This window comes from Numida meleagris, chromosome 1 (genome assembly GCF_002078875.1).
Source record: "Numida meleagris isolate 19003 breed g44 Domestic line chromosome 1, NumMel1.0, whole genome shotgun sequence".
NCBI lineage: Eukaryota > Metazoa > Chordata > Aves > Galliformes > Numididae > Numida > Numida meleagris.
Genome location: NC_034409.1, coordinates 130,129,573 through 130,147,434, shown reverse-complemented (window position 1 = coordinate 130,147,434; position 17,862 = coordinate 130,129,573). Strand labels below are relative to the sequence as shown.

Here is a 17,862-nt window from a genome sequence, read left to right as displayed (position 1 = left end):
TAGATGTAAAGGGGTCCTACTGAATCCAAAGTGTTTTGTACTTGCCTGAGGTTATTGTTTGCAGGCAGGAACGAGTGGATATAATGGTGCAGGATACATTTTGTGCTTTCCTCTTGTGGTATGTGTGGTTGGAAGTAATCTGAGTGTAGGCCTGATTTTCTCCTCAATGGCACATTGCATGAGGCTGAGAGCAGGTGCTCTGAGCAAGGTGATGGGGAGATGCTTGAGGACTTCGGACTGAAGGAAGTCAAGGCAGTGTTTTCTCTTTATGGTTGAGGAAGTTCATTTTGTTGTTATTGTTTACATGGCTTGGGGCATTCATTTGAATGTTCTCAACATTTGAGGAAGATTCTGAGAGAAAGACTGCACCTGTGCATATGTATATAGCGTGTGCTTACAGTTACCAGAATACTGATACAGATGGTGACCTATCTCTTCTTGTGACAGCCCAGCTAAAGCCGTTTTGCCTTACAAGCACCTGTCCTGCTCTGGCCCAGATTTTATACTAAGAAACTGCCATATCAAGTTCTGACTCGATATTCTGGCCCACTGGCCTTCAGGTGCTCAGAAAGTCCTCACTCAGAGCCCTCCTCTTTTGTCACATTCAAATTTGAACGTGATATTTCTGTACTGAGACCCGTGCCTGACATTGCACATATAGGACACTTGATTCCTGTGCAACATCTGGGCTTTTGTGCTAACAGGGGTGGAGGTGAGAGATAGGGTTAGACCCAAGAAGAGAAGAGTCACTGGCAGCGACAGCCAGTGTGGAATTCCTTGAAATGATGCACGTAATGAGCAACATGTGTAGGATGAGTAGAAGGGAGCAGTCCCCTCCTTGGAGAAACAGGAGGGGTGCAGAGCTGGAGCGGGAGATGCGCAATATCTCCACAAAGGTGACTTTTACTGGATGGTAGTGGATGATGAAAGCGGCGTGCAGTGCACTGGGAGGTGATACTGTCATTAGTTTGCACTGTCTCAGGCTGACTGGCCTACTTTTCCTTTGGAAAGGATCTGCTAACTGTGTTACAAACCCTCCTAGTGAAGGTGCAGCTCCGCGCAGCAGCAGCGGTCTCTACCTGTTGGAGCTGGAGATTTTCTTTTCCATCTGCTTGAATCTGATGTCTGTTGCTGACGGCAGCTCAACCGCCAGGCTTTAGCTGAATTTCCATATTCATTGCACTAGACGTTGGCTTTCAGACAGAAGTGGAGACAAACTCTCTAGTAAAGAGTCACAGAGAATCTGCTGCTGTCTGCACTGTCACTTTGCTGATACCACAGCTTTTAATATGGCACTGTTAATTAACTTTGTACCCTACTTTCATTTCTCGGTGCCGGAGAAATGCTTGAAGCAACGTGGCTCCGCTCGTGCTGTTGGACTACCGAATTCAGGACAAGCTGAAATGAAGGAGGAAGGGGAGGGGCTGTGGTGACATTGTTACAGTTTGGAAATGCATGTACATAGTTATCCTTTGAAGGTGTGATGCATCAAAATCTATTGTCTGTATTTTTAATGTAACTCTTGTTTTTAAAATTTGTTAATATATTTTGGAGTTAGAAATTCCGCATGTAGCATGTGAGACAGCATTGCACAAAGTTCCTAGTTAATGCCAGAGCTGTGGCTGCTCTGCAACAGGGTATTTGCTTAATCATACTCCGTTGGATCTTACCTTCTGCTTTTTCCACCCCTCTTTTTCACCCACGGTTCACATGGTTGGCTGAATATATGTTTGTTGGATGCATCAGCATGAAATTTTGCAGATGGCCACCAGCCTTAATACATGCGAAGCTGTGATCACAGTTTTCTAAACAGTGCCAGAGATGCTGAATTATGTTTTCAGTATTGCCAAATCGCTTTAATCGGTCTTGACTGAAAAATGATGGCAGAAATCCCGGATTAGTAATGGTGCTTTGGTGAGTCATTCACGGTGGTTGTCAAGATCGGATTTTATGAAATACTTCTTACACAAAGGGGATGGTGCCGGACAGAGGAGGAACTGCTGTGGTGTAGCTGACCCATTTTTAGCAGACATCTTTGATGCCAAACTGAAATCAAAATGGCCATCTGGATAAAAAAAAAAGAATAAATAAATCAAAACGAGGCGCTGGCACAGGCTGCCCGGAGAAGCTGTGGTGCCCCATCCCCGGAGGTGCTCAAGGCCAGATTGGATGGGGCCCTGGGCAGCCTGAGCTGACGGGGGGCAGCCCTGCCCATGGCAGGGGTTGGGGCTGGGTGGACTTGGAGGTCCCCTCCAACCCAAACCATTCTATGATTTCATGGTCTGCAAGGACATTCAAACTTGCAGAGTTATCTCCATGATGACTATCTTGGGGGACACCACGGGGGTCTTGCTGCTGTGGTTGTTTTTAGGCTGGTGAGAATTGTCCATTGCAGAAGGCTTTTGTGCCAGTATCACAGATGCAAACCAGATCTCTCTGAGCACTACAGTGCTGAATGTCTTATTTTTTTTTTCTTTTTAAGCTTTGAATTTCTGAAGGGTTGCGTTTTGACAACTCTGAGGAATTAAGTCTTAAACAAATAGCTTATAAAGTTTGAGCAACAGCAGCATATTTTCCTTCACACTGCGGGTCTTGAACTGGAAGGCCCATTTTTAATGGAAAAAAAGACACCTACAAAGAAAAAAGGGCTCTTTGTTTAGATCACCTTGGTTTCATGCAAACATTAAAAAGATCATTCATTTTCTAAGCTCCTATCCAAAAACATTTCTTAAACGTACAAGCTTAACTGAGCAAAGAGATTAAACGTTTTTCTGGTATTCAGACTAAGAGCTCTGTTTGAAGAATATGAAGCACTTGTCTTCTGCTTGGATTGAATGCTTCTACTTTTAAAGCAGTCTATTTCTACTTACCACTTAAATAAGAAACAGGAAAGAGCAATAGCCTGTATTTAAATCTACTTGAAAATATTTTTGTGAAGAAAATGCTGTATTTTTTGCTGGACCTGTGTTCAAGATGTAGGAGGAATGATATAATGTTTTACTTTTAGTGGCATTGATGCATTGCTTATTTTTCTTTTTGTATTTTGTCAGGGAATTTAGAATAGCAATCACTTTCTTACGTGCAGACATACGTTTTCTAGGATTTTGTTTAACATTTCACTCTTCTGATACCTAACAGTCCTGTTGTTAGAAACAAAACTGTACATTTACGTGCCAAAGTTTCAATATCTGTAACTATGATACCACTCACCTTCCAAATTCTTGTATGCTCCAGATTTTGGAACATGATTTAAGCTATCGTTTTCACAGATATTTTTAGAAATTTCTTGAATATTTGGTTTTTGGTGCCTGTGCTTTCAGATTTTCTTTTACTTTGAAGATTGTGAAAACAAAATATTCAAGAAAAACAGTTTCTGGAGTTTATATAAAAATACATTTTAGCAACGTATGTTTGAGCTTGGGATGTTTTCTTGATGAAGGAAAAGCAAACCAGTTCAGACCAAACATGGGCAACAACATCTCTTAGGTGGTCAGTTTCTGTGTTGATTTCTTCCAAATGATTATAGATTCCAGAGAAGAAGGGAATAAATCTATTCTCAAACTCAGTTAATAGATGTGAGTGTCTATTGCATGCAATAAAGGTATCTAAGTAAAGCAAGCACACATTTTGTACTCTGACTTTAAGACAGTTCTATATTTTTGTGTGTTTTTATTTTGGCATTCTGTAAGAACTCTGGACTTCTTTCACATCCTAAATTTGTTCAGATCTTTTTTTTTCCCCTTAGATAATTCTAGATGTAATGAAGTGTATTGCAGTAGGGTTACCAGGGTTTTGTTTGTTTTGTGGTGGGCCTTTTATTTATTTATTTTTTTTAACTTTCTTTTGCTTTAGATGTCCCTCCCTTTTTAAGTAAGGAAAACAAGTCCCACAAAACTCATTTGATATTTTTGGGTTCTCATGTCTATTTTTAACTTCTTGCATCGTAGGAGGAAAAATGTGACACAGCTCGTAGCAGAGTGACACACAAGGCCCTGTGCTTTCAGTGACTGGTAAGAGTTTTAGTCTTTTTAGAACATTCCAATGATAAAAATAAGCAGAAGCATTGCAGTAGTTCTTTGGGCTTTGGAGCGATGTCGTGGATTGACTGGTACAAGTCTTGACCACCTCTCCTTCACTGCCCCTGGTTTTGTCTGAAGCAGCCACTGTTTGGAATGTGTGGGCAGGACCTGGGCTGGCACCTCTGGCAGTGCAGAAGGGGACTCATCAGCTTCGTAAGGAAAGCAGCGTGGTACTGGGCTCAGCACTTCCCTTGGTCCTCATCTGAGCTTCTGCTGTGGATGGGCTGTGGGTCTCTTGGCTCGTTACGCCAGGTGTTTTTAGTCACCTCACTCTTTGTGGCGATTGAATGGAACTGGGGTCCGAGTTTGAGATGTATGTTTTTAATGTAAATTTGAGTTTACACAGGGGTATGAGGTATGTGGCACTTGCTGATTATCGCATAGTGCGATCAGTAGTGGCCCTGCTTTGGAAAAAGTGTTTTGGTTTTTCCCTTGCAATGTGCATGCGAGCTTTAATACAGAGAATTGTCTTACTACTTGAAAAATTTAAATCAACTGTGATAAGGGAGGTAACTCATGACAAATACATTTTTTAAATAAATAAATAATTTATTTGCTGAGCAACATAGTAGCTGTCCTTGAAATTGGCTTTTAATTTCAGTGACACGGAAAACGGTTGGTAGCTGTATCATGTACAGTGTGCAGTTCTCCAAAAACAATGAGAAAGCCAATCAAAATATTATGGTTTTTCTTTTTCTTTTGACTTCTTGGCTACTGTTCTCTTTCAACTTAACCTAATAATGACAGACGTACTTAAGAAAGTTCTGGGTACACAGTGTTATTAATTTTTGGCTATGGCTACAAAGACAGCAAATAAATGAGACATCAGTAGATGGGATTTTGTTCAGAAATAGTTGTATACACATCTCTGGATGAGGCACATTTATAAATACGTGAGCTTGCATATCCATGTGAATTATGTATGTGTATGATCTCCTACAATTGGCTTTATGGCTGAACAGAGCGCGTATTTGGGTAAGGAAGGACAACAGACCAGAAGCTGTAGGTAGAAGAAGACAGAGTGATGTTATTTTTCTTCCAATATTTTTCGAAGCGTTTATTTTTTAAAGAAGAATTTCAAGTCCCGTTTTGTTGCTGGAGCATAAATGGTTCACAGTGTGTGCATAGAGTTAATGATGGTAAGCACATGGAGAATGAAGACCACATAAAAACATGCTTCATCTTTGCTTACAATGTCTGCCAGCTCTCAAGTTCAGGAGTCTTTCATCTTAGCCCGTGTTGTCGTTACGGACTGCTAATGCTACCCACTAAGTGTGTCAGAACGGACTTTTTACAACCTGGATATTTTCCTGTCTTTATGGTCTGCTTTGTCTCTTCCTCTGACGTCAGTGGGTACTGGATCAGACTTTTGTTTTGTAGAGATCTGAGATGAAAAAGGCATCTTTAAACATTTGTGATAGGAGGAAACGCAAGCAGTGCAGGAAGAAGTACTGTTATTCACAACAGCCTCATAATTTTGTCTTTGTAGCAATTGTTACGTTTGTTGCAACTGACTTCCTACCGTGGTTGGTACTGCTTGTGGCTGTTAGAGGCAATTAGACCAGAAAGTCTGGTCATCTCCACTCATGTAGTTTTAGGTGAGCTAGATGTCCGCTGTTGTAGAGGCCACCTTCTCACTTTATTAAACAACGTTCCTGTAGCTTTGCATTTTTAGCTCTAAAACCAGGCAGTCTATGAAAATACGGAGTGAATGTCTGACCCTTGGAGTTTGGATTTAGACCTCTGCAGTTCTGAATGGTACAAAATCATGCCGCTTGCACACCTTCATTTTAAATATAGTGAGGTATTGTATTGCAGAATTTGTATTTTACCTGAATTTCTCATCTGGATAGTTTTACTGTGTAGTAGCTGTTCTTACAAAGGTACAAGTTTATAAAGTAAAATAGGCTGAGGGGGAGTGAAATAATTTGTAATTGATCATATGAGCAGACAGAGAAGAGGTTGTTCACGATTATAAATGTATTTCTTTCTTATGATGGGCATGAAACTAAAAATCATCCTGGTGAACCGCTGAAAATAATTTTTAACAGAGCTGTTCTTTTCTCCTGGAGTGTATTTCCTTGAGAAGTTTAAACTGGGCAAGCTAACATTAGGCACAATAATAAGCAATAAATAGAAAAAGGTAATGCTGGAACCTGTAGCTCTTTGCTTTTAGACTGGGGGGGAATAGCTTAGTTTATACCAAAATTGCATCTTATTGAGGTTCATCAACAAGTCTGAAGAGTGTAGCTCTTGTGGGTGAGAGCTGGGGTGTCTGCATGTAGCTGTGTTGGGGAATAGAAAGCCCCTGCTTTAACATCAGCATCTCCTTTCTGCTCATGGACCTTTGGACCTGAGAAACCATTCATTGGAAGAGAAAATACAAGAGTGGTAGTAAAGTGCAGTAGGTAAGGTAAAGAGGTTTTCAGGTAACTGTTGGAAACCAGCTAAAACAGGATGTGCTTGTTTGCACAGCATTGCTGTTTTTGTCAAGGATGTCTGTGCCCTCCTGTTTGTCTGGGCCGTGACCCAGTTGCCTGTGCCTGCTGGGGTGGGAGGGAAGGGCTGACTCACGTTGGGTTTCTTGCAGGTTTTTCAGGTGTAACCAGCACTAGCTGGGCTTCAACCAACTTGCTTAGCCCTCTGCAGGTAACCATGTTAGGGAGACTTGTAGCAAAGAGGTGAGAAATTGCATGGCATGTCAGTGGCTTTGAGTTCTTTCTGGTGAAGGGTTGTGGGGATGATAAGCACAAGCTGGCAGCAAGCTGGGCTGTAAAACACTGACAGATGTCAGCTGGGGATGGCTGGCTATAGCCAGAGGATCCTGAGACCTCTGTGAAGTTAAATATTTTTTTCCTTCTTAATGTTTTAGATTTGTGTCACTAAGATATTTAAAGTCATTTTGCGGTATTAAGCATGAAGCAATGAAATAGTTGCTGAAAAGGATTTGTTAAGTAGTCTATATTTTATAGTAGAGGTTCTCAGGTTTTGTGGTCGCTTTTGCTTATATCTGGTGGAAAAAACACCAGAAAGTGGATAACAGATGTGCTGGATGTGTTAATTTCTCATTTTTGTGTGCCTTGCATCCCCATGGATTCTCTTGCATTCGTTTTATTTATTGCTAAAAGGAGTATTTCAGCCACATACAAGTGAAGCAGTCCAGAGCTGTGCGTATTTATTGATCAGTGCTTCCTGTCTGTTTTCTGATGGGTACGACTTTGCAGGAGACTTGAGACACTTGTAACTGACATCACATATTGGATTTCTCGTCTTTGTCTGGCAGCTATGCTCTGAGATCCCCAGGCACAAAACTCTGCCTTGGGAAACTGAATTCTTCCTGTGTTTCACCCAACCCTACATATTAACAGCTTAATGTCAAATGTTGGTGCTTTTCCTGTGCTGGAGGACTCCACTGACATCAGTGAAGAATAAGAAGTTACTGACTGGAGTCAGTGTTTTAAATAGCTTCTGTTAAAGAAATTACCTACAACTGTAGGGAAAAACAGTTTATACTTGTGCATTTTTTCAGTGAAACTGAAAGGAATTACTAGAGGGAGTTGGCATTGTGGCTGTTGAGTCATTGAGTAGAGAGCGCCTGGTGTATGATGATGCACAGTAGAGGTCTGTGCCTTTTTAGGGAAATGTCTCGCATTGCTGTTGTCTCTGACAATAAAATGCTGTTGTTAGGAAGGGATGCAGCTCACTTTTTCCATCATGCTGGAGAAGAACAAACAAAAATCCATTGATGAGATTAAAAAAAAAAAAAAAAAGCAGTATGTTACTAGTACTTCTGACATAGAGGAAAATCTAGGCTGATGTCCGGCACAGTCTGTCTAAAGTAATGTTAAAAGTTAGGACAGTACTTGGACTGATATTTGTAACAGTATCTACCAATTTTTAGTGTATGAAGTTTGTCCTAGGACCTTTACTTGGTCTAACCACTTGAGAACTCCAAGGAATTGCTGATTTGCGTGGAGGACTTTTGGGGTCTGTTCTTCACACAGCAGACCAGCAAAAGTTGTAGCTTTTCTCTGGGCTGGATGGTTCTTCTGATCCTGTGGCTGAAGTTCTAGGGCTGCAGGTTGCCTGGTCCTCCTTCCTAAGCAAGCTTATGGAGGAGAGCTTTGGCACAGAGTTGCATTGCTTAAAAACTGCCAGGAAAAAACAATTCCTGCCTTTGCTTTCAAAAATGACACCAGCCCATAGGCATATCTTTCAGGTAGGTAATCAGGTCTGCACAATTTTGTGGCAGCTGCGTTTTAATCATTTGAATGGTGACAAGGCAGATAGACTTGGCAAAACGGAGCAAGCTAACTAAGAAACTAGGAGACTGATTTTGTGTTTTTACCTTTCAAGAAAGGTAAGTGCTTGATTGTGGTGCATAAATGGGCCAATACCCTTAATCAACCCCATGTGTGCAGGTCTCACCCTTATTTTGTACACGAGTGACAGTCTGTATGCTGCAAAAATAGATTTTATTTCTTTTTTTTTTTTTTTTTTTTTTTCAAAGTGGCAACGTGATAAAAATTTTCTGGAAGATTGAATGCTCTTTGGATTTTTGACTGGTTAATCACTGTCTAAAATAAGACATACCAGTTTTAACTACTTACCTGAAAAAATGTTACTGTCTTTTTCTTCTGAAGAAGAAAATTGTTTGTTATTAAGGTGGTTTTCTCTCCCCTCAGTTTGAACCCTGAGAGCCAAAGGACTAACGGGCTTCTCCACAATTGTCTTCTATCTGTGCTTGCAGCTGATGGTAGGAGCAGTGTGGGACTTGACAGCATCTCAGAGATTAGCTTGGAGACATCTTCTCTGCACCAGCTGCTCTCTGTGCTCTCCCAAAATGAATTCTAAGGGTGTTATCTGGCGGCTTGTGTTCTTGCTAGGATTAATTTTAGGCTATTTTATAAAACTAGGGCTGATCTGCTTTGGTGTGCAAGTTGGAGTGTGTTGGGCGCTACATGAGCTGAAAACCATTTTTCCTCTGATTGATGCTTTATTCTCCACAGTGCTGTGTCTAAACTAGCTTTGTTCTATACCTCAGCTGTCACTGCCTTCAGCTTTTAGAAACTGGGCAGCCCCTGGCTGAGAATTCCATCATAATGATTATGTATCCATCTCTCTGTCTTTTCCCGCCTTCCTCCACTGCTCTTTGCACTGTGAGAAAAATGAAGAGTTTGAGATTTCTGAGGAAAAAGGGAGTTGAGCAGCCCCCAAAACTTTCCAAAACAAAGATGTAACAAAAGCAGTCCTGTTAGTTCTCTCTTTGAGTGCTTGTCATCCATCTCCTCAAGAAGGCTCTGTACTTGGTAGCTCCTTCTGGTGGTGCTCACTCAACAGGGAAGAGAACAAAAATAAATCAGGAAGAGGACTGGGGCTGGAGAGCAGCCATTCATGCATGGTCCTTCTTGAAATAATCTCTGTTCCACCCAAACTGTTAGGCAGAATTCAATGCTGGCTTTTGCCCAGCACAATTTGCTACTCAGAGTATAAAAAGCAGTGCATGGACTTCAAGGGGACAGCAAAAGGCAATTGCTTCAAGCAGCTGTGATGTAAATTTCAGGGTGTCGGTAATATCAAGGGAGGCTTAAGCTTTGCAGCACTGTTTTTATCTTCCTCTGTGGCTGCATGGTTTCTGCAGTATTAGAGACCAGGGCTGCTGTGGTGCCTTTCCAGGACTAGCCTGTGCAGCAAAGTGTCCCGTGGAGGCTCTGTGTAGCACTTCTTCCAGAGCTTCTGACAGCTTACTCCTGTCAGCTTTTCTCTCAGTGCCTCATGGGTCTGAAAACAACAGTAGAGCCAGTCAGCAGCGCAACACTTGGAGAGAACTAGAATTACTGTAAAGGAGTATTTCTGTCATGAGCCAGAGGGCCAGGAGTTTTGGAGAAGGGGAACCAGGGCCATGTCCAAGCTCAGTGTATCGTGTGCACTCTGTAACTGAGCTTCAGCATGTTCAGGTCTTGTGGAGCATTTGCTTCTCTGTATTGCAGCTTCAGCGGCCAAATATTTGCCAAATAACACCTTTATAAAACTTACCTAATGATTTAAGGCCAGGCTGGATCGGGTTGTGAGCAACCTGTTCTAGAGGGAGGTGTCGCTGCCTATAGCAGGGAGGTTGGAACTAGATGATCTTAAAGGTCTCTTCCAACCCAAAACATTCTATGATTTGTGCTCAACTGCCTTTGCCTTTACTGTTTCAGAGCTTCCTTAAGAATCTCTTTTTCTTGTCTAGGCTTCCAAGCAGCCTGTCAGCAGAGCAGCATACAGATGTGTGTCTGTGTCTCTTTCAACCACTCCTCTCCTGAATCTACCTGGAGATCTTTCTTCATCGTAATGTTTACTGTGCGGTTTGACCTGCAGTGCAGTTTGCCATCTTCTTTCTGTTCCGTGCTCTCTGAACTAGGTTGCCTTCTGCCTCCCCAGCTCCCTAACACAGCCATTAGCACCACCACAGTGCCAGTAACTTCTCTCCTTTCAGTGCCATACTCTGGGAACTGCTCACAGGTTGGTATATTGACCGGAGCTCTTTTTGCTTACTCTTCGCTCTTGATGCTATCATCAATCTTTGCCTGGCTGAGAGTCTCGATTCACTAACTCTGACATTTCCTGTCATCTTCTAAAAACATCTCATACCTCACAACCAAATGCTTCCCTATTTTATTTTGAGCTCTACTTTTACTGGATATTCTGCCTTTCAAACTTTGGCACTTAGGTCTCTGTGGCATTTCTGGTTATCTGTGGGTTCTGTTGTTTGCTTAGCCTGGGTGGGGCATGTTGGCACCAGCAAACTGCCCCACTGCGGTTCTTGGGGGGAAGTGAGTGCTTTCAGATACTGATTCCTGACACATGCTTTGCTTCTGTGCTGTGACTTGTGCTCTTGCTGCCTTGTTTCTGAGGAAGTGGAGAATTCGATACGTTTGCTGACTCTTGTTGATGTGGTCTGTTCAACCTCCACATTGCATTTAATGGATATGCATGGGTTAAAGTAATTTTCAACCTATTAAAGAGATCAGAAGCATTAGACAACTATTCAAGAATGAGTTTTTAATTTATCTTCTTAAATATCCCTTTGTTCCTGGTTAGTGACTAGGAGGAATTAATAGTTTTGTTTGTTTAATGCAACTTCTGCAGTTCCTAATTTTCTTTCATTATTTTTAAATGGGAGACTTTTCCATTAAAATTTTAACTCTATAGACAAGATATTTCTTCTCTTTAGTACCTAGATCATAAGTTTTTAGTCCATAGTGACATGGAACATCAGAGTAATAAAGCTGAAAAAGATTCTTTTAAAAAACAAAACAAAAGACAGCAAGCAAGATTCCAAAAATATGCTACCTTCCAGTGTAGAGAAATTTTTGTGTGGGTTAAGAAATAATTCTTTTTTTCTCCCTCTCTTATAAAAGCTATAATTGCTACCAATTTCATGCAAAGTTTGTTACTATTTGTAAAATGTTTCAGGCAGGTCTCTCAATTACATTTGTGGCAGAAGGAGCAGGGGGTAAAGAGTGGGTAGATGAAACGTGCTACCACCGCCACAGCAACAAAAGGCTTGTACTGATTTGCTGCTATCTAAATAAGAGATTATAAAAATAAACATGAAGCTTTTTAATGTGACAGCTGACAATGTCAGGTTCTTTTGAAAACATTTGACCAAGCTGTTGTACTGAATTCTAAAAAAATAAAAAATAATACGAAAAAAAGCTATTTAGGAACACTGCATGATTCTATAACAGGTACTGCTTGCATCTCCTTTTTTGGATCTACTGTAAAAAGAAAGTTCAGCGTGAGGATAGTTTTTACTTGACTTCCTTTAATTTTAATTTAATGTGTCAGTTTCCTTTTCCAGCTTAACCACAGCTGTTGCTCTGGAATTACAGCTTGTGTAGAGTCCATCCGTAGTTATGGGTTTGGATCCCGCAGTTGTGGTACTCTGCTGTGCCTGGATAGGACTCGAGGAAACTGCTAGTTAGTGCCAGTATTTGTCCTTACTTGAGACTTCCTCAGTGAAGCAGTGCTATGCAGTAGTTAACTGATAGGTAGGTCAGTGCTCAGGCAAAATGGATGGTTCTGAAGCTATAAGTGACTATTCATGTGTTAGGTAGAGAAGTTCATTTTTCAGACTGTGCTGAAGAGCTGGTGCAGATTAAGGACTCTTGTCTTCTACATCTTTGTTCAACTTGGTGTCTCCATTTAATCTTGGTATAATCAGCAAAGAGAAGTGTGCTGTATTCTATTTCAGAAGCCCTTTCACAGAGAGATTTTTTTTCCCAAGAGGAATTAACAGAGAATTACTGTAGTCCAAAATAGCATGAATCGATAAAATATTTTTACTCTACCTGTCTTTATGGATTGTGCTGGCTTACACTTGTATCATTGATCTGTACTTGTATTCAACTCTTTTCATTAGGTCTTCTTTATGAAGAAATTATTTTGTTAGTGTTTGAAATCTTCAACTTGCAAAAGTGAATGTATTTTGGAGCATACCTTATTAAGAATGTGTCTGTACTTTATTAAATAGATCTTTAAATACTTCTACATTGATTAGAACCTTAAAAGATTTTAATGATGGGAAAGCAGATTTCATCCTTCTAAAACTAAGAATTCTCCCCAAATTACTTAATACTATACAGAAAGAAAGCTCATATAATGTTTAGTGCGCTAATCAAAGATTAAGATTCAGAACCCAAGACTCTTGCATAATGTCAGGCAAGTAATAAATAAAATCATTACAGATTAAGTGAGGCAGCCCTAGAATAAAGTCTGAGGCTCAGATGCACAAGTTTCTGTTTGAGAAACAACACTGACAAAAGAAGGGGAAAAAAAAATGGATCTGGGAGGAGCAAAACCTTACCTTTCATTGTTTTGGGTTTTCAAAGTGGAAAACAGGGCAGTTGCAGCTCACAGTGGTGCAGGGCAGAAGAACGAGTGCTCTGTGACCACTGTAAGCCTCATGGGGCAAGGAGTAGGAGCAGCCATCAATTCCAGAGAGCTGCACAGACAGAATTAGAAAAAGTAGAAAGAGGAGGCAGGATAATGGCAAAAATATATTTTTACTTTACTGTAAAAGCATGATGTCAGTCATCTTACCAGTTTAGGTTGGTGCATTTGAGCTATACACTAGAGCTATGCATGTCATTTTTGAGCATAGGTGGAATTGTTTGGTGACTTGGATCTGTTCAATAACTGAATCATAGAATCACAGAATAGCTTAGGTTGGAAGGAACCTCAAAGCCCACCCAGCCCAAACCTCTGCTGTGGGCAGGGCTGCCCCCCACCAGCTCAGGCTGCCCAGGGCCCCATCCAACCTGTCCTTGAGTGCCTCCAGGGATGGGGCACCACAGCTTCTCTGGGCAGCCTGCACCAGCACATCACCACCCTATGAGTGTAGAATTTCCTCCTAACGCCTAACCTAAAGCTACCCTTTTTTACTTTAAAACTGTTTCTCCTTGTCCCATCTCTATGATGTGTGAATGAATGTATGCCATACATACGATGGGACATGGAGTGAATGAAGGCCATGTAAAATCATAGGGTAGAGATGTCAAAAAATACCTTTAAGCGGCACAGATACCAATGTTTTTCCATGGCCTAGTTTTGGGAAAAATCCCTAATGATCTGAAGTCAATTAAGTTCCGAATGTCAGAATTTAGCTTAATAATGAAATAAATACTTTTCCATTATCAACATTTTTAATAAGATTTTCCACCTTGGGCTCCTACTGGTCTTGATTTTGCTATACAATCTGCTGTGTACAGTACCTTAATCTTTGAATGGACCCACTGATACTTGCTGGCATTAATCTGGGGAATAATTTACAATGCACTGCGAGTAGAGGGTGGGCTCACTATGCAACTTAAAGTTTGTGAGTTTATAGATGGAAAGCTCCTTCTGATTAAATTGTTACATAATGTATTTTGGAAAAACAAACAAATAATGAACTTGGAGAGAGGGAGAAGAAAAATAGTTCAGCCTTAGCTTTTGTGCTTGTTAGATCTGTTACTAGTCAATATGCCCCCTCCTAGCTTTTTGTGTAATGCTATATTATACCATAGTGCAAAGGGCAAAGAAAGCAAAGAATAGAAACAACAGATCTAGACCCCTAAATGTGTCTAGATAAGCAGTTCCTCTTCATGACCTTATGAATGAGGAACATACCAGGAGATGATTTCTGTACTAGGGATTGGAGCTTGTTAACTTGCAAAGGAGTACAGATGAGTTAGGAAGACAAGACAAAGCACTAGGAATCTGCTGAGCAAACACAGAAGTCTTGCACTGCAGTTCTTCTTTCTTAATGCAAAATAGGAGAAATAAATTTTATTTAAAAATGCTGAATAATAGCCAGTGAAATTGGCCAGCTTCACATTCAGTTTTATTGGTTTTTCATTTAGTTTACCCAGTGCAGCAGATGGTACTGAGAAAACAGTAAGTCTTTGCAGCTACTTTCTCCAGCATGGACAATAGTTCTTTCTGAGGCATTTGAAGAACCTACCAGTCTCAGGTCACTAAGACTAGCGTGACATCTACAAGTCTTGCATGGTGAAGACAAAGGGAAAAATTTAACTCAGAAAATGTATAGACTGTATTGAATGAGCAAAATGAATGGATGTAGACAATTCCTACTAGAGCACAGCGTTTTGTTTGGCAGTGCAAGAAAATGTCATGTTTAAGTCGTATAGTAGCATCTGATTCCCTCAAAATGAGTTTATGCCTGGGTTTGGTTGTCTCTTTTGTTAGGACTTGCAGTTTAAATTCAACAGAAATTATTGTCGAGTGCAAAAAATGCTGGTTTGAAACAGAGAGGTAGTTGTGCTTTGGAGAGATTAGAATGAAAAAATTGTCTATATTGATGGGACAAACTGTAATATTCTCAGTAGCTTTCTCAGAAGGCTGTTCTCAGAAGTGTCTTCTCTGTGACTTGAATTATAAGGCATGTACATAAAACTTGAGTTTACAGATGCTTCCACACTTGTGCTGTAGTTTTTTATGAAGAGATGGAGTTCTGAATTAAGGGAAAAACGTTGGGCAAATGTTAATTGGTACATCGTTTGATTATGAAATTTAATGTAATATTAGGATCTTGCTGACCTTCCCTGTCAATGTAAAGCATGGGCAGATGCTGGCATAAAGAGAAAAGGAGAACAGAAGTGGATAGATATGAGCAGGTCAGCTGCCAGAAGATCAACTGACTCAGTGCTGACATCACATGCAATCTGTGGAGTCCTTATGCAAGCCAGCCTTTCTATGCAGCAAGTGTGTCCACATTGCTATATGCAGGAGCCTTAGAAAAGTCTGTAAACTGGTCTCTCATCTGGTCAGTGCATGTGTTGTCATGAGCTACATTTTTCTTGCCTTGTTTTAGCCACTTTCTCTGATCTTAGTGTCTCCATGTCTCCTATTCAATCTGGTGAGAACAGCCCATAAAGAGGAAATGGGAATTTAGATCATCTTGTGCATTTTCACTACGTGTACAGAGTTACTTCCCTCTGAGATCTGTGCGCAGAGCATTAACAGGCAGCTTGTAACCACGTAGTTTGTTCATAGTGCAGGAGATGAAGCTTTGGATTGTTACAAGAGATAAAATATATATCTTACTTGGGTCTAGCTCTAATAGTAGTGTGAGGAGGTGGTCTGTAAAGAAATGCACTTGTGTGGTATGGTGGAAATAGTTTCACACGGCTTCTTTTGGATTGCTTTGCTAGCTGCTGCTTTTGAAGAGATGGGTTCAAGATGCTACTGAGGCATTGGTGGATGATGTATTGGTGGCGGAAAGTTCAGCCACTGAAGTGCCTCCTTTTATTTACCTTCAGAAACCTTGAGATGAGTGTGATAAGTGCATCCTCTGCCCTCCTCCCGTACTGATCACTAAGCTCCGCTTTCATTTGTGGCTTCCTCTGTTTGCTTTCTGCACAGGGTAAAGGTTCCGGGGCTGATGCTATTACCAGCAGATGCTTTCATTTTCCCGAGAAACAGTGCTTTTGTCATGGCACATCACAGTAGCTATGGGAGGTAATCAGCTGGAACAAATGGACCTGCTGCTGAGGTGCACTGAAAGGGAACTGTGATGTTCTACTGAGCAAGACACTGAGATCTAGTTTCTGCACCTTTCCGTAGGGCTCAGACAAACAAAGCTGAAAACCATTAGGATAAAGCAGAGTAAGTAGCTGAAGGAAGGGTGACTGGAAGGGGGAAGGAGGAGGGAAGGTGTCACTGTGGATACCGCTGGTGCTCCTCAATCTGCTTCTGTTACTCTATTGCATTGGAAGCCAGCTCTGTCCGTGAAGAACGTGAATGCATTTTTTTTTTTCTCGGAATAGTATAGCTGAGGAGAAAAAAGGCTCAAGAACAGAGGTGGAGGGAAGTATTCTCAATAAGGGCAATGCAGCTTTCATGGGAGAGCAGGTTGATATGGAATCTGCCACCCTGAAAGAGGCTGCGGGAAACCATTTACTCTGTTATTGGCATTGTGATAACTTTTAAACAAAAAATTCCCAGAGACTTAGAGATGACAAGGAAGAACAGGATTTGCTGCCCTAAGGCGTTCTGAGGTACCGTGTTGAATAGGTATTACAGAGGAGCCTTTTCTTGCTTGTTCCCTCAAGTGGAAAGGAATATCTTCTATCTCTAGTCCATAAAAAGTGTTTAATCATCTACACTGCCTCTCTCTTGCAGCAGTGTTCAGTTTAGCGAACTGTAGTAACACTCATGTTCAAGGTTTCATCCAGAGTGTCAGTTCTCAGCTTTTTACCTCTTCTGGGGCAAGAGCCTTCAAATTCTCCCACTTTTCAATCCAGGATCCAAACACTTTCTACTGCAGAAGGTCAAGCCAAGGAGGCTGATCAATTAGGCAGCAGAACTGCTGCCTACAGCAGCTAGATAGCTTCTGATTTGCCGATAATTATGTGCATGTTACACAGTGCACACTTGCCCTTAGTGTGTTTCATCTCTCTGAGGTCTTAAGCAGCTCTTTCCTTTGAGTCATCTTTCATCCAAATCTATGCTTTTAGGTGGACCACAGTATAATATTGAATGGAGATATATTAAAGCATGCCTTATATTTAAAAACAAATAACAACAACAATGAAGTACCTTCCTGTTCTGTTCTGTGTCATAGATGCCATTTGGACTGTGTCCTGGCTGTTGGATTTCATGTTTAAAACTCTCAGGAGTCATGGTTGCTTTTTGGTTGTGTTTTTTTGTTTTGTTTTGTTTTGTTTTGTTTCGTGTTGTTTTTATCCTCAGGCGTGCTATGGAGTTTAGTGTATCTCCATGACTGTGCTTCAAGGATTGTTCTGCTCAGCTTGATTTCTTCTCACATCTCTTGGTCCCTGCCGAGTCAGTGTTCTTTGCTGCTTTGAGATACAAGGAGGGAGTAAGCATTTGCCATCAACAGCAGAAAGTTTGTTCTGTGGCTTTAATAACAACCAGATGTGGTAGTAAAGAGTAGGGTGCACCTCCTTGGATTGGGTGGATGGGCTTACCTTTAATGTGATTCAGCTTTACAGAGAGCTGTTTCTCTAAAAAGACAAAACCCACGAGAGCTGTAAAAGTCACATTTTGTTGTTAGCTTTGCCCTGAGAATTCTCAATACAAATCTGCTTATCTGGGTGATAGCCAGCAGGACATTTGCTAGGGATGAGGAAAGATGTTCCACTGTAAATGCTTTGATATAAACCAAGTGCCTTTTCCCAAAATATCTGAGGTGTTTATATGAATGGCTGATAAGCAGGTCTACACATTGTAATGGCTTAGTTCCTCGGGCCAGCAGCTTCTTTTGACAATCCTC

The 17,862-nt window shown here is 41.0% G+C and overlaps 1 protein-coding gene across 23 annotated transcripts in view; it reads left to right on the top strand.

Annotated features, from left to right (window-relative positions):
- Nucleotides 1-17,862, top strand: part of INPP4A (inositol polyphosphate-4-phosphatase type I A) — a 119,997-nt gene that overhangs the window by 9,124 nt on the left and 93,011 nt on the right. For 19 of the 23 annotated variants that reach the window (XM_021412738.1, XM_021412752.1, XM_021412801.1 and 16 more), the window contains one exon: nucleotides 3,948-4,010. The exons of 2 other annotated variants lie outside the window; for them this stretch is intronic. The gene's annotated coding sequence lies outside the window, so the exon portion shown is untranslated. Of the gene's footprint in view, nucleotides 1-3,947; nucleotides 4,011-10,559; nucleotides 10,584-16,208; nucleotides 16,233-17,862 lie in introns of those variants that run through there. 2 more of the 23 variants (XM_021412642.1, XM_021412652.1) reach the window with 2 other exon arrangements.